The 13,942-nt window shown below is 39.7% G+C and overlaps 1 protein-coding gene across 7 annotated transcripts in view; it reads right to left on the bottom strand.

The window, feature by feature from the left end:
- The window catches only part of NAALADL2 (N-acetylated alpha-linked acidic dipeptidase like 2), a 413,787-nt gene that overhangs the window by 284,384 nt on the left and 115,461 nt on the right, over positions 1-13,942 (bottom strand). The window lies entirely within an intron of this gene.

Genomic DNA, 13,942 nt, shown 5'->3' with positions numbered 1-13,942 from the left:
ATTTTTATTTCCCACAAACTATTCTGTATTCTGTATTATCTCTGTAAGTAGGAAGTCCTTACCAAAGGAAGTGTCCAACTCCCAGCTGGATTTTTTCAGCACTAGCTGCAAATGTCATTTTTGCAGCTAACCATGCAGAGCATTCCAACTCAAGTCAGAAACCTCTGTCAAGGCAGTGAATGGAAACCAACAGCAGCACAAACCCAGGCATTTCTGTCAACACTTACTACCAAAATAATCACATTTCTGCTGCTTACTGGTGGACAGCAGGACGAGAGCAGCACTCTAAGCTGGGCAGAAAACAGGGGGCTCCTAGATAAGCACAATGCCCCATTACAGATCTGGGTTACTGCATATTCTGCTGAAGGTTTTGAGATTTTTTTGAAGGTTTTGCCAGTCATTGTGTTTCTGACCAGGGGTGAAATCCCCAATGGACTGATCCCATAATTTCCAGGTATTTCCATACCCTGGCAGCACTCACACTGCTACACTGGTGCTCCTGACAGATTCCTGGTGATCTATTAGCAGTTTACTCTCTCTGATTAAATGCAAGGCAGCCAGACAGCAATGCAAATTAGTAAGCAGGAAGAATCATTAGAAATTTGATTCATTATGGGAAAGAAGACAATAATTTCAAATTGTACTAATAAAGTAGTTATAAACACATTTTCACTATGTCCTAATTTCAGATAATCATGAAAAGACAAACTGTCTAGAAATATTAAGTTTTGATTGGAGAAAGGAAACTTTAATAATGGGTAAAGGCAACATCTGCAGGATGTTGAGCTTTTTTTAAAAAATACTGACCTTATTAAGAAAAAAATGCATCCATATTCATAAGGAAGTTAAAATCTGTCTTTAATGATTTAAGACTAAAAGCTAATGGACACAAAGCTGGGTATATAAAATAGAGTAATTATACAGTTATAATTATACAGAAAATGACTAATATGATAATGTTTGTGTTTAATAACATGATATGGATACACTGTCACAATGACCTTAGTAAATCAACCATAGGCTATTCTAAATTATTTCTGTTTGGATCCTTCTCCCTCACCACCCAACAGCTCTGCAGAGCCCCAGCATCACTGACTGCAGCTGAAAACATCAGTTACTCTTGCATGAAATTGAACTTTATGAAGAATAGGAAGTTACTGATGATCTCCAAATTCAGAAGTATAATAGAAATGCTTATCTTTATACTTGGCATAATTTAAACATTTATACACTAGTAATTTAAAATGGCTGCAATGCCTCATGGTTACGGGGTTTTCAAACGACAACTGAACAACCCAGGAACATTTAAAATTCTGCTTTTTCAAATGGGCTATCTCAGCATTCTGCTCCTATTCTGCTCCATGGAATATAGGATTTTAATTTTCTCCTATTACAGTAAGCAATCATGCCTCTATCAGCTTTCCATCTTCACAACAGATGTGCATATTCAAAGACCTCAACGTTCACTTCCCAAAACAAATACCAAAGTCAAACCAAGACAAAACAGAAAATATGGCCAATTATAACTTTTAGCCCATATATGCCATAAAAAAAAACCAGAAAACAAGAAAAAATGATTGCTATGCAAAACAGAAAATATGGCCAATTATAACTTTTAGCCCATATATGCCATAAAAAACCCAGAAAACAAGAAAAAATGATTGCTATAAACAGCCTGTCAAACAGAAGCATTCCAAAAGGATAAACATGACCTTTTCTTTAATATATACAATCAGTTTTCCCTAGAAAGCCAGACATGGGTCAGTGGGTGGACTGGATACTCCCTCTTCCATTCTGAATGGGAAATACAAACAAGATAAAGTGAATTAAATGAAATGCAGACAATTTTACTGCAGTCTTCAAGAGGAAGAATTCAAATAGACTGTGATTGTCAGGACAAACTTGTTAAAAAGATTTAGCAAAAATTTAGCAAAAACAAACACGTATGTTTGTGCTTATAATGCCTGTAATCTGCTGAAGTATATTACTGCAAGTCAGGAGAAGTTTTCATGCTTGGGTTCAGTTCAAACCCTCACTCTCAAAGATTTGTGTTTGCTTATCAGCTAAGAATTTCCATAAAGGAAAAGAAGATGACCATCACAAAACTTCAGTGGGCTATTTCACATCTGGTCAGAAATAATTTAAAGTTCCCAGCTGGGTTTCATTGCCTCCACTTAGGACCTGTCTGCACTCAGAGGCAGTGAGGATGAAATGCCTGCACACAGCCAGAGTCCCACAGCCAAAAAAAAGAAAACAAAACAACACAAACTCCACTTTTTAAAAGCCTAAGTTTTGAAGACTGAGATTTGATTTGGACTGAACTCAATTACTCAGACTTTAGCAGAGTTGTGCTGCAAACTGAGGTTGCTGCATTTTTAAAACCCTGACAAATATCTATATACATGAGCCTGCTTCATCAGCAATTTTGTTTCTTTTCCTGGGATGCTGAACTGTGCTGAAAGAAGCCTCATTCCAAGACTTCAGCATATAGAAAACTCCAATTCACTTGCTCCCAAGACAGTTTATTTACTAAAGACTGGCATAAAATTAAACAATAAATTAAATCTGAGTACAAGTTCATGATTTGGTTTTAAAAAAAACCCATCTGTTTCTGAGAAAACAGAAAACCCATTTTATTTTACTTTTTTTTAAAAAATCTCTTTTGAAATATGAAGGTGATTTTTCTTTCCTGCATCTTTTAGCTTTGTTGTAATTGCAATAAAAAATGCAATCTAGTTCAAATGGCTGCAGCTGACACCAAACTCAGAGGGGAGGGGAAAAAAAATGAACAATCCAAGTTTCTTAAACCCAACAGCTGACAAACAGACAAAAGCCAGGTTTTACTGGACCTTATTCTCATTCATTTGGAGCACAGCAGGAATCATCCACGCTGCAGAACTGGGACACAGACCTTAAGTCCAGCAAAATATTTCCTTTTGGTCTGCATTAAAGACAAAGAAATAAACAGAAATAAAGGTGCAATTTTACATAAATAAAAGAAACCAGGGAACACAATACCCTGAGGTAGCATATATCTAGACACTAAGACTCCTTTTGGTCTCAGAATCAGTTTGATTTTTCTCTTGCTTTTGGGTAGATCTAAAAGAAAAATAAAAAACACCTCTTCCACTTTTGCAGACTCTGTTCTAGAAAAGTTTGTTGACCAAGGTGTATGCCTGGAGAAATAATATCATTATTTCCTGTGGATGTACCACTAACTTCCTGGGTTAGGAAACCATGTATTGGAAAGGCAAAACACATAAACCCTAAGTTTTTTAAAGGTGAATTCAGTAATAAGCTATGTGTATGAACAACGGTGAACTTTAACCACTGCTCCTGAGTGTGTAACCACAGAACACGTGCACCAAGATGTTGTACAGCCCTCCCTCACTGCTCTGCTCCTTTCTCTCTGCCCTGATCTCTGGGAGGGGCCCAGGGTGGGCAGAGAGTGTGCTCTGAGTGCTCCTGATTTCTGGGAAATGGCTGTAGGAAAAGCCAGATCACTGTGTGCCCGTGCATGCACAGGTTCCCAGCCACCACCAGGCCTCCAAGCGCGATGGATTTCGGGTCACAGATCAATTAATTCCTGTGCCTGAACCACTGTGCAAGGCTGGGATGGGATTTCCAGATGTGCAACCTGGAATCTCTCATCTTCAGCTGCAGAGGTGAGTGGCAGACTGGTTTATGGACCCCTGGGATGTCCCTGAAGGATGTGAAGAGCCACCTTCAGCAGAGCCAGATGCCAGCACCTGCTGCTTGCTGACTCCAAGACATCCATGCCAACACTGGAGCATACAGCCTACCTTAAAAATACAAAACACAATGCTATCAGAATAAACAAAGCAATACACTGCATTTCCAAGCCAAATTTCAGCTTTCACACTTAAGAAAGACTGCATTTGGGACAATATTTGATTAAAATAAATTTAGGGGGCTAGAATTTTTTTTCCCCAAAATGTTTGAAATATTACAATACTTAGCATTTCCATGGGTCAAACAAATACCAAATCATCATGCATGACAAATTTGCATCCTCATTTAAAAAAAAAAAAGAGAGGAAAAAAAAAGAAAAACAAACAAATAACAAACCAACCTACAAAACTCTCCCAAAATAATCCCTGCAAATACTCAAGAATTCATGTATGAAGCAAACAGATATTTGCATTATAAAAGGAGTTGGAAATGCCATAAAGCAGAAAAAGAAACAACACTGAAGCGATATACAGGCAACCTTTCACTTCTGGATCACCTCTGGAGTGTGCTTAGAGCTACTTAGACTGACACTGAACTTTAAAGCATAAGATAAAAAGAAGTGTTCACTTCACTGCTGCCCACTGGGCACTGAAGGAACGAATCCCTCCCTCACCCAGAAACCTGCCCTGGATTTTCCACATGGCACAGGATGGAGGGAACACACAAAATTACATCCAGACTCACATTCCAGCCTGGTTTATAACCCCATTATTAGCACAGTGCCCACGGGGTGTTGGATGTATGGCCAAATGGGTGTTGGGAAAGTCTGTCTTGAAACAGGAACACCCAGGGGAAGATGGAAACCTCCTCCCTGATTTGAGGCTTCTGTCAGTGCAAAGGGGAGTGCCTGGTGCTGCCAGGTTTCCTAACTGACCACAACTGCAGCACAAATGTTTTCTGGGCAAATTATCACATTTATTTTGCTCCTCATTCTTTCCCAACCTTTCACTTCCCATCCTTCATGGAGTTTTATACATTCTCTTGATTTTTAGCTCAGCTCGTTCAAACCCCACCTTTTGCACAGAAGACCTTGGGTTTTTTCCATTTCATCTGAACACTCTACTGCTAGAATTGAGCCAATTAAACCCACAAAGGCTCTTGTCAGTAGTCCTTGGGATATCGATATGGTATTTACCTTGCTAAGATAAAGGCACTTGAGAGCTATTGACGGAGTTTAACCCTGCGCTGCCTGCAGAGCACGGGCAGCTCCTGCTGCTGATCTCAAATGAGACTTGAGGGGGAAAAGTGAAGCAAGTTATTTGCACAAAGCAAGACAAGGGGCAATTCATGCCAACAGAGAAAATCTGTAGTTCAACCAAAAACTGAGAGAAGTCCTTCTTAGCCCATCCGTGGCTTTGAGTCTCCAGAGTACAATACAACATCAAGCTTTAACGGGTGCAAGCTTCCATTTACTCTCTCCCTATGAAAAAGGGTCTCTCCTTGCATGTAAACATAGCAAAATTCAGTGGTAGACATCTGTTGTTAGTGCAGACACCACGCTATAGCAAGCACAAATTCCCTCCAAAGCAAAAGCCAATTAATTGCATGTCTTACAATTTGTTAAAAAGAAACAAACAAAAAAAACCCCTAAGTTTAATTGCTTTTTAATATAAAATCTTTACACTTTTTGCAGATTATTATGTTATTTCACAGTTTATTATAAAACATTTTCTGTTATCATTAAGTGAAAGTTAATAGTTTTCTGGTGTGGTGGCTGGAGTGTAGTAACTGCAGTGACACACCAACATGAATTTTAAGTTGCTGAGTATGGCAGCAGTACAAATCTGACCTGCCAGCCAGAAACAATAGACAGAAAAATCCAAGTATATAAAAATTAGAACTTACATTTTTCAAGGTATTGAGCTTCCCTTTGTCACCAAAATAAATGGTAGAACATATAAATGGCAGAACTTTCCTGGAGTACAAGGCCTAAATAAATGGCTAGAGGGTAACTGCAGGTCTGCAAGCTTTTAGAGAGAACTAGGCATTTCAATGGTTCTTTTTTCCTGTGAAAACTGCAGACATTTCATACATTTCACTCTTTTTAGAAAAATGAAAGCAGACAAAAAAGTATTATTCAAGTTCTTCTACGGCTCTTCAGAGAACACAAAATTGGGGATGGTGCAGTGTTTTACATTTTGCTGAGAGAGCTCTGCAGTCAGATGGAGATGCCACCTTGGTCCTGCTCTGTAAAGTGAATGCAGATGCAAGCTTTGATTTAGACATTCAGTTCTATATCAAAACATTTAAGTCAGAACTTGCCACAGAAATCCTTCAGAAACCGCGTGGCTGCTCCATGTCCTTGAAACAGCCACAGCTGTCTGCCTCAATGAGGCCCATCCCAAAAAACACAACACATTTTGTCTCTCTGTGCTCTTAATAGGCTTCCGTTTACCTGCTGGAGTGCAACCTGTCAGCTTGGCCACCTCAAATGCCTGCAAGCCTCAGTGGTATTTGTTTCTATCCCTTTTGTTCAAAGCCAGGCTGAGTAAAGTCAGCCAGGAGGGTTCGAGCATCAATACGCCACTGGCAGATATTCTTAGAGGGAGCAATTCCCTGCCGAAGAGCTGGCAGCAGCCACCACAAGCTGCCCCTCTGAAGTCAGCTTTGTCCTACTTTGCTGAGTGTTACTTCTTCTGTAAGAGGTCACAGTCACGTGCACAAAGTTTGAGGAACTTCAGATGCTGTGTATGGTAACACATGGCTCACCACAGGGTGATAAAAAGAAGGTAAGAATTTAAGTAAAACCAAGCAGGAAGGGACAGAGGTGCTCCCATCCCTTGCTGTAACTGGGAGACAAGTACAGTGTTTCTCAGGGGAGCTCCAGGGAGTCTCCCTTACACAGCTCCTTCTAAGCCCGGGGTACAGCTTTACAAACATCCTTCCCTTTAATATCAATACTTGGCACTAAGACTGGGTTCACTGCATCTCTGCATTGAGCCAGCAGCACTCGTTTCTCTCAGCACCACACAATTCCCTCCTTGCTTCAGACATTTGGAGGGAAGCACAAAGTGCTTTTGGCCCCCCAGGCACCTGCTCAGCACTAGGAGGGCATCTGTTAATTCTGTCTCTGTGGTGAGCTGCCCTCGATTGTCCTTCCAAGGGTCACATCCTTGGAGCTCTCCAACCCATTTTGCCCTCTGTAGCTCCAATTCTCCTTGACATGGAAGACTGCCTCTTATCTGCCTCAAAGCAGTGTCTCCTCAAAGACCTTTCTGGACATGGGAAAAGAAAGGCAGCTTTATGTCACCCTGCCTACAAGGACACCTGCACTCCAGTTTTACTGGAGTACAGCCTGTATTTCCAATCACCTGAAACTGTTTTTGGGGATCACCTACCATCAAACCCCATGGATCACATTCAGACCGACCACCAAACAACACACTTGGCTCTAGCCTAATGTGGATTAGAAAGGCGGTCTGCACTTCCAGTTCTGTTCTCAGTACATCCTGCTCTGAAATTCAAACGTCTTAAAAGCTTTTCCTTCTCCTCTGCAACATCTGAGCAAGAGCTCACTGTGCCACAGAGCCCCTGATTTCAGAGCAGATCAGAATTTCTAGGTTACTGTTTTAAGTCTGACTTAAATTTTTTACACTGTCATCATCTAACAGCCCTGGTTTAAGAAAACAAATGCAGAAATAAGGTTCCAGCCTTTGTCTCATCTGGCCCTTGAAATTATAATTCTTCCACAACAGAGAAGTTAATTGAATTCCAATTTTAAATGTACCTCTAAGACAAGAAACACACTGTACACATTACAGCATCCCATGGTGAGAAAGAGTCTTTGATAGAATTAGAATTTGCTTTCTTGCATCTCAAATGCAAATTTCTCTGGAGATAGCTAAAAAAATCTGGTAAGAAACAAAAAACTCTTCAGCAATAAAATATTTTTAGTACATAAACAAACCAAAATATTCTCATTTGCATATGGTGCATCTTCATCTCCTGTGACATTTTTTATTTTTATCCTATATGACAATGCTACTGACAAACTAAATAACCAGAAAAAGCAGGCGACATTTCTGATGCCAGATGCTGAAGATCAATAGCTATTTCCCAGAGTTTATGGCATAATTAAAATTTGTAACAGGAATAATTTTCTCTTCAGCCCCTCAGGCTAAGTCTAGAATTATTGACTAAGTCTAAGTTATATAGTGTAACATTTGTTATTATGTTTATGGATAATATAAAGGATTTTATTTTTTTTCATGTAATCTGGTAAGTATAGAAACAGTAACTAGGAAAGAATTCTCTGTATCAGGAAAGCAGGAGTTACAGACATTTAGTTGTTCAGGCATACAGAAGATAGAGTTCATATAATTATCTGCTAGTTAAGCTGTGCTCCAGTTTGCAGGAGGTGGCCACAATGCCCATGAAGTACCAGAAAACTGAATTTCCAGTCCCTCAGAGCTCACTGTGCCCTTCCTCCATGGAGGGGGTTCCAGGTCCCAGAGTCACTGGTGCTGCAAGGAGTTGGAACAATGTATGGTAATTTAAATGAAATTTACTGCCATATGGGAATGGCTATATATATTTATAACCCCAAGAGTCTGCCTATTCTTTCCTCTACCCAAGGCATACAGACAGCAAAGAAGAAGAGAGCAGAGTTAATCATCAAGGACAACTACACTTCCATAAGGAGGGAGAAATAACAATCCTGCACAACCATCCCATGGCTTGGGTTTGCTGTAACTTCACACTATCAGGTCAAATAAACTCAGTTTATAAGTTAAAAGATTATATAAGAGAAGTATTTGTTTGCTATCAGCCCTAAAAACTTATCCCTAGGCAGTGGAAGAGTAACTGGATTATTTCTTGCTCCTGTCTCAATCAAGGCTAATAACAACACAAACCAAATTAAACCCTCCTGATACCAGTGCAACCCCATTCATTGCATTTTCACAAATAAAGCAAAACTAGAAAGTTGGTAAACATTTCTGCTGATGAGGCACAAGAACAAATACAGTCTGACTCAGTCCCTCTTTGCAAGGCTAGCAGGAATAAAATGTGGTAAACCTAATTGTGTTATGAAGGCACAGAAAATCTGAGTTTACACAGACAGCAGAAATGCCACTTTTAAAAGAACTACTTGAAGTAAAAGATGAATATATATACAAATTGACAAAGCCAGCTATTATGCCTAGCACCATGGATTCACAGTTAACATTTGGGCTAAAAAGCACAGCTCCACTTTCTGTAATTGTTTCTACAGGGATGGATTTAGTTACGTTTAGCTTATGCTTTTTGTTCTCTTGAATGCCAAGAGAGCTTCAGGATATGACCAAAATGTAACCAGAAATACGAAATTGGAAGAAGGCAGAAGCAGCTGGAGCAACACTCCAAGAGAGCTGACCCTTGGTACCAGCAGGCCCAGAGGTACCTGTGGCTCTCCACCAGCTGAAACATGACAGTGCACTCTAAAAAACCCAAAATTTTAAAATTTGAGTGAAAAGCCCCAACATTACATAGAACATGCATTTCTTTTTCAAGAGGGAAGTAGATGATAAGTCTCTTTGAAGTTCATTGTTGGTTTGCAATGATTTCTAGCTACTTGCCTGATGTACATAAAGTCAGTCTTTCTTGCTTCTGATTGCTGACTAAACGCAAAATGAACAGTTTTCAGTTATTAGTCTCAGTTCTATATATCCCATAAAATTAAGACACTAGGCCTTGAGGGGGGCAGGGGGGAAACAGAACCAACCAAACAAACCTCACAGCACAAAATCAAACACTCAGGAAAAAAAAATATATATATATATATAAAGACCTGGATCAGAATGACATAGCAACAAAAACCCAACCTTTCCTGTCTTTAAAAAACACATCTCCAGAACTCACTGCAAGACATGAGAGCATTTAGGACACTGTTCCACTGTGCTGATGATCAGTGGAGATGCTGTTTTTTCAAGAAAAGGAAAAAGACAAATAAAATAAAACCTCTCACCAGCACCACCTTTTCCACTAGGACTATGGAAAGAAACCCCTGTATAGAGATGGAAAAATTTCCAGCCACTTCCAGAAAACTTCCAGTACTTGAAGGAGGAGGAAAAAAGAGAGTTTGTCAGGGCCTGCTATGACTGCAGAGCAGTCTTTAGTTTATGAACTAGTTCATAGCTGCATAAGAAGTTTACATAAAACCAGGTCTCCTTTGCCTGAGCTGCTCAGACCACATTGATATTCCCCCCGCGCCAACCTCCGCTCTTTGCTTTTCTCCAGTAAGTGACTGCCTTTCAGAAAAAAGAGGTGCAGGAGCAGCCAAAACAAACATAACCCTTACCACACACACTGAACAATGATGTATTGGAGGAAAAACCAACAACTTCCCTTGGATCACTTCCCTAGCGTGCCAAACACTGAATCTGACAGACCCTACTGCTGACAAGGGCTTATTCCTACATTTGGTATAATTTCAAAGTTTAAAGCAGCTTTATAAGGAAAAGTTTTGAAACACTTTGCAAACATCATCCTTTTGCTGTACTATGTTTTCAATTTCAGTTTTACTTTTTGCAGCAAGATGTTGCTATCTTGTTTCATTTTCAAGCACATATATTAGGAGGCAATCATCTGCAACACACCTTTAAGAACTGGAAAGGATTGTGACAGCAAAACAACAATAATACCAAGCAGATTGGGAGCCGAGTCTTGGGCTTGATATCCAGTTTTGTGGTCAGTTCTCACCATTGCAGACAGATTCCCTCTTATCATGCTTCAATTTATGCAGTTTTCTCAGATTTAATATGCTTATATTAGTGATAATATTTGTGTAGAACTGAAATATCTACTCCTGATTTGTGAGCACATATAAACTGGGAAATGAAAGCTAAAAAAGCCCAGGTATTCCTGTCATAAAAGAGTTAAAAGCACCCTGAAAATGTTCAAATGACTTCAGCTGAAGTAAAAAGAGTGCTCTGTGCTGTTCCAGCTGCTGATGGCTCTGCGGGACTATTTAAATCTTGTATTTTTCGCAGCACCAGGATAGTGATCAGAACATACTTCTCCAGCTTTCTAGATTCACCACTTTGAAATGAAAGTCAAAAATCTACAGGAGGCAGCAATAAAACGAATTATTTTAAATTACCCATTGTTACTGTACCTGGTTGGGGAATAGAGCCAAGCTGTGCAAGAAATGCTGTCACAGGAAACCCTTGCTATTATCATTCAAAAAGAGCCAAAAAGGGACATGGTGATGTTCTGTGAGTAACTGTCCAGAGAGCAAATCTCGACTTGCAGGGCTGAGGTCATCCAACAGCAAGGGGAGAGGAAGCACTTTCACAATGCACCTTCAGAATTGCCACCTTTTGTTAGAGAACCCCCAGTTAATAACTGCTGCTGATTACAGCATTCATTAGCATTATTTAGATTCCTGCTCAAAAACACAAACCTGAAAGAAAATTGTTCATGTAGCCTAGGAAGCTGGGTAGACATGGTAGCCAAGAAGCAAGAAAGACATTTGAGACTGAAATGTGCTTTCTGGGATATTGCCTTCTCAATTCCCAGTGCTTCATGCAAGCATGCCAGGATCTTTATGTAGGCTCTTGATATTTTCCTATCACCTCTCTCAGCAAAAAGTAGTAGCTGCTTCTTTTAGACCGGGTCTGTAAATATTTCATGAAACTACATATATATTGATCTAAAAATCAACATCAGAACACAAGAACAAACCCTAAGGAACACGTACTCGGCGCTCATCCAAAGCTCAGATTAATTACAGAGGGAATCTGAACTTGCTGGAAACTGCTTTTAGAAATAATGCAGCTGTTTAATAATATGTTTGTATTAAATATATATATTATATATATAAATGAAACCAGTTATAAAAATGTTTAAGTTACGTTAATAAACAGCACATAAGGGAGCCCTGAAAAAAAACAAATTTTCCATGATGTTTTATTAATAATGCTCATACGACTCCCCTCATTCTTGCTCACTTGTGCCTCTCAAGAACCAGAAGAACAAGCTGCATTAACTTGAACTTCTCAATTCAGCTCTCTCCTCTGTGGGCCAGAGGCAAGCACGGATTACACACACTTAGCAAGCCAGCAAAGCTGCTACCATCATCTAGCAACACAATGCAGTGTAAAATCAATTACAGCTCATGTACAATGTCATCAAATTAAAATTTACAGTAATTGCATCTTGTGGGGCTTATATTGTCACATTCTCCAGTAAACAGTACTTAATTCATGGGAAGACTGAAAACAACTCATGTGAAGGGAACGGATCTCGAATGTCATCAAATTAAAATTTACAGTAATTGCATCTTGTGGGGCTTATATTGTCACATTCTCCAGTAAACAGTACTTAATTCATGGGAAGACTGAAAACAACAACTCATGTGAAGGGAACGGATCTCAATTCTAAAAGCAAAAAACCCAACAACGACAAAAGAGGGAAAAAACCTATAAAAGTACAAGGTGCTCCTGGTGAGTTTCAGTGCATTTCCGAAGGGCTCTCGGTGCACTGCCTGAACCAGGAACCAATCCATGGCTGGCAGGCACAGCCCCATTGTTCAGAGCTTTGCTCTTTTCACTTGTCACACCCTGGCTGCGGGAACGGGGCTCTGAACCACTGCCAGCAGCAGCGAAACAACAAGGAGCAGAACCAAGAGTTAATTTAGTCTCTGGGCTTACTGTACTTGGTGCAAAACAAAACTGCTGTGACGGCAGAGTGACCTTCTATTTACTGATTGACCAGATGGCGAGAATTACTGACTTATGTAAGCCCCAAGCCTCCTTCCCCATCTGACGGCTGCTGGGGGAAATCAAATAAAGGGCTCTGCGTAGTCTTTAGGGCTCCAGCCTAATCATCACAACACCATTAGAAGAAAATGCTGCGGGGAAAGGCAAGGAGGGAGCAAGACTAAAACCCTGGATCCTCAAAACCAGGTTTTTTTTTTCACAGCAGAACTGAAGCCATGGGTACAGCAGAGCAAGGTTTGTGCACCTGCTGCCCAGGCCGTATCTCTTTGGCTAATGAATAAGTGAAGCCAGCCTCCAGGGCTGTCAATCTGGCACCTTTAGTAATTCACACAAGCCTCAAAGTTCTCTAAAAATAAATAACATGAAAAGGAACCCAAGTTGTCTCACTAGCAGTGGTTTTGACAGGTATCTTGAGTAATGTTAATCTTTGCGCCTTTCTTTCCTTAAAAAATTCCAGTTGAATCACCAATTATTTGGGACAGTTTCTAAAAACAAGCACACATGGAAATAAGGTTGATGACAACTGGAAAAATGAAACTGGGGGTGTGCATGTGTGTTTGCATGTGTGCACACACAGAGTTGTTTTTTTTTTAAATCAGAATTACTGTGCAGCCCTCATTCTTGTCTCATTTCCATTAGTGCAAATCAAGAGGAATTCCATTTGACTAAGCTCACTTAGGCTAATGGAGAAAAGGCACGAATTAAGCCAGAATCACAGTCATAGCTCCCAAAAGACCTGTATAAAATACAACGAGCTTGAAAATACTTTCCATCAGTTTTATTCATAGATTATATTGGCAGCAGTGAAATAGCTCCTCACATACAGCACAAAAAATAAGACTGGAGTTACAGTGGACAACCTTCTGAGCAGCAAACCCCTGTAACCACAAGTCAGGTCCTGAAGAAAGAAAGAAAGAAACAAAACCAATTCTTGCATTACCGTGCCTGAAAAGGCATTTAAACCTGTACAGCACTGAATATTCCTACTGCTTTAATGAATATTAAAATATGGATCAAAATCTAATTTGCCACCATATGTTTTCTGGATCATTCTTACATACTCATTAACATACAGGGAAAAAAAAAGAAAAAAAAAGAGAGAAAAAAGAGAGAGAGAAAAAAGAGAGAGGAAAAAAGAGAGAGGAAAAAAGAGAGAGGAAAAAAGAGAGAGGAAAAAAGAGAGAGGAAAAAAGAGAGAGGAAAAAAGAGAGAGGAAAAAAGAGAGAGGAAAAAAGAGAGAGGAAAAAAGAGAGAGGAAAAAAGAGAGAGGAAAAAAGAGAGAGGAAAAAAAGAGAGAGAGGGGAAAAAAAGGCAGTGGAATAGAAGTTCTATGTGAACTAAACCTGCTCCAGCATTGATGGAGTTATTCCCTATAAAATATGGAAATCTGAGACACACATTTGAAACCCTGGATTACATGTATGTATGCATATAAAGAATAACTTCAAGGGAAAAAATAATAACACATCTTGTCACTGACTAGAAAGTTA

Source organism: Passer montanus, unplaced genomic scaffold, assembly GCF_014805655.1.
Source record: "Passer montanus isolate IOZ18808 unplaced genomic scaffold, ASM1480565v1 scaffold29, whole genome shotgun sequence".
NCBI classification, from domain to species: domain Eukaryota; kingdom Metazoa; phylum Chordata; class Aves; order Passeriformes; family Passeridae; genus Passer; species Passer montanus.
The sequence above is the reverse complement of the archived record's forward strand: the minus strand, read 5'-3'. Positions and strand labels throughout refer to the sequence as shown.